Source organism: Gavialis gangeticus, unplaced genomic scaffold (assembly GCF_001723915.1).
Source record: "Gavialis gangeticus isolate Ggan-Ray unplaced genomic scaffold, GavGan_comp1, whole genome shotgun sequence".
In the NCBI taxonomy this organism is placed as follows: domain Eukaryota; kingdom Metazoa; phylum Chordata; order Crocodylia; family Gavialidae; genus Gavialis; species Gavialis gangeticus.
In genome coordinates, this window is record NW_017729014.1 from 10,271,962 (window position 1) to 10,275,105 (window position 3,144).

Below are 3,144 nucleotides of genomic sequence, written 5' to 3' on the forward strand. Positions count from 1 at the left end.
CCCGCCCGACCGTTAGCGCTGGACATCCCTGCCCGGCGGGGCGGAGCCAGGGGCGGGCGCGGCTGCTCGGGGGGCGGGGCCATGCACCCCCCCCCGCCGGGACAGCACCCTCCTCCCCGGGGCGCAGCAGCCGCCGGGGCTCCGGGCAGGGGAGTGGCCCCGCCGGCCACCGTGCAACGCCCCGCGAGAGGACAGCCCGCCCGCAAGGCACGAGGGGAAGCGTTTGCTGCTCGCGCTGCCCCACGCGGGAGAAGATCCCGCCGGGCTAGACACCGCCTCACCGCCGGGAGGCGCCCCACGAGCTCGGGCTCCGCCGACAGCAAGGGGCGAGAAGCAGCTCCTCCGAGAGCAGTGCTGCCATTTGACCCTGGCTCCAGGGCCAGTCACTCCAGTCGCTGAAGTGCCGGGGCTGGCCATGGCAGGGGGACCAACAGACGCAGTCCCGTGCTGGGTGTGGCGGCGGCTTCCAGGTGCGGCAGAGCACCGTGCGAGCCGCCTTGGATTCACAGGCGAAGAGCAGAATAGCTAATTAATGGCTGCCAAAGACATGGTCCGTGGGCCACATCCTGCCTGGCCCCGTGTGCTGCCTGTGGTGTGCAGAGCTCATCCGGCGCGGCCTGCACATGGCGGCAGGACAGTCTGGGCTGTACGCTGCATATAGTACCCATGGCGGACTGGCCCCGCACACTAAATCTGGCGCCAGTCTGGATCAGGCCCACAGACTGTGCTGGATGCAGGGCCAGTTTGGTGCAGGCACCACATGCCATGCTGAGCTGGAGATGGCACATGCTTCATGGAGCGTGCAGGGCTGGGCTCAGCCACCCGCTGCATGTGGCATCCACAATCAAGCCCACGGATCGATCCGGTGTGCAGGCTCATGGCCTGCTGCAGCTGCCACATGTAGGGCATGTCCCAGACTGGCCCCACGCACTGTGTGTAGCTCGTGCCCTGGACTGGTGCTATGTGCTTGTCAGAGGCCAGCGTGTGCGGCACACAGGGCTGGAGCCAGAGCACATGCTGAAAACTTTCTGCAGGCTGGATCTGGCACACGGGGTCAGCCTGTGGGCCCAATCTGGCCCTGCACCCCACCCCTGCACCTCTGCCCCCCATTTAAACTTATTTAGTCTCTCCAGCTTTCTAAATTGTCCCTTTGAGCCCGTCTCCTCTCCACTCTCTTTAAATGCAATAAAGCATTTGGGTCAGAGACTTCTCTGCAGGAAGCAGAGGCCAAATCAAGTTATCCTACAGGTCTCCAAAAAAGCTGGCAGGCTTGTTTTGCTTCACAAAATAGTTCATAAACAGGAGTACATTCAATCCAACCCTAACTTGCAACTAGGAAAACTAAACAAATCCTTGAAAGATTCTGAGATTTCCAAAGCCGCCTGCGGGATTTGGTAACATTCTCCGCTAGGAATTAACAAGCGTCCAGGGGACCTGGATTTTTAAAAAAATTTGTAGGAAGTCCCACAGTTTCACCATTTGCAAAACAAAATGTTTTCTGTTTCTGTATTCCAAAACAGAATGAAACCTTCAAAATGTCCAATGAAACACAATCTAAAACAACAACAACAACAACATTTAGATAGAAATGCTTTGGCATGGAAGTCTATTGTCATTTCCATGTGCTTTAAATAGAAATTTAAAAAATGGAAACACTTTCAAAATGGGAGGGGAGGAGAGATCAAAACATCTTGTTCCATGAGATTGAAATAAAGTTGAAACACATCATCAGAACACTCCCTTCCATTGTCTTCAAAATAACAGAAGAAACTATTTCCAGGTAACAACTCATTTTGACAAATCAGCATTTTCCAAAACAAGGGGAGGGGAGAAAGGGGGTTTCCATGGTTGAATTCCTGGCCATTTCTACCTGCTGGGCTGGTTACGGATGTGGGGAAAAAACCCAAATGACTGTTTACTTTCAGCTTGGCAGGACCCTGCACCAAGCGCAATGCATGCCCCAAAGAGGCACTGTGTTAGTTTGATTCAATCAGCTATTAGATGAAAGAGCCAAAAAGCCCCGCTGAATCATCCAATCTATACAGACAGTGGGTGAGCCGGGTCAAACTAACGTGATGCCTCTTCTGGGCAAGCACCAAAAAGCCCCGCTGAAGCACCCAATCTATAGATGCTGGGGAGCCGGGTCAAACTAATGCTCCGCCTCTTCCAATAAAGCCCTGTTTTGTTTTGTTTTTTCACATTTATCAGTGTCCCAGATTTCCTAAACAGCGTAAAACTCTTGACCTAAACCACGTGCCTAAACCCAAATCAGAGATGGGGAGAAGCCAGGTTTAGGACTCAGTCCTCAATGTGACTCTGTTCATATATGCAGCTCGCATGGGGCCTAATTCCCTGTTGCCTGGCCAGACAGTCACCTCCCCCCCTGCGTGCGCGCGCGCGCGCGCACGCACGCACGCACGCACGCACGCACGCACGCACACACACACACACTGGGTGCTAACAGCTGTTTCTAGAAGAGTGCAAGAATTCTCATTTTCTGGCATTAAACCCGTATTTGTGACAAAGGTAGGAAGCCAGACAACAGCCAGCCTGCCTCGCTCCTTAACTAGCAGTGTCCGACAGTCACGAACATGGGACTTAATACAAAGAGCTGGAGTCCAGAGACTGATGAAAATCAAATGGCAGATCCATACTCACTAGAGACTCCGTGCAGCAGCAGGCAGTCAGGGAAATCCAATTGTCCAAGGGTAGATCCATAATTCAAAAGATGTTGCCTTGAAAAATACCAGGCTTTCCAACTTCAATAGCCTGTGGGGTTTCTCCCCCCACCCCACAACATATTCACACTCTCCTTCTCAATAAACCTGCTGAAGACCCCCCTGCTCAACATCAGCTGCAAAAGGTTGAAAAAACACACATTCCAGTACAGTGTATTGTACCGACTTCAATATTTGCAGCCAGGCCCAAAGCCCAATACAGCCAATAAACAGCCACCCGATGGGTTTTACCTAAGCCCCTCAGTCCAGAAACTCTGCAGAGCGGTGACTCTGTTTGTTCAATATTTTTACCACTTCATCCCAGGGAGTCAAGAAATGAAGCCGCAAGCCCCTGGATTCTCCAGACGGTGCAATGGGAGGCAGTGGGGTGACAGGTATCATTTGAAACCCAGAACTCGCTCAGAGG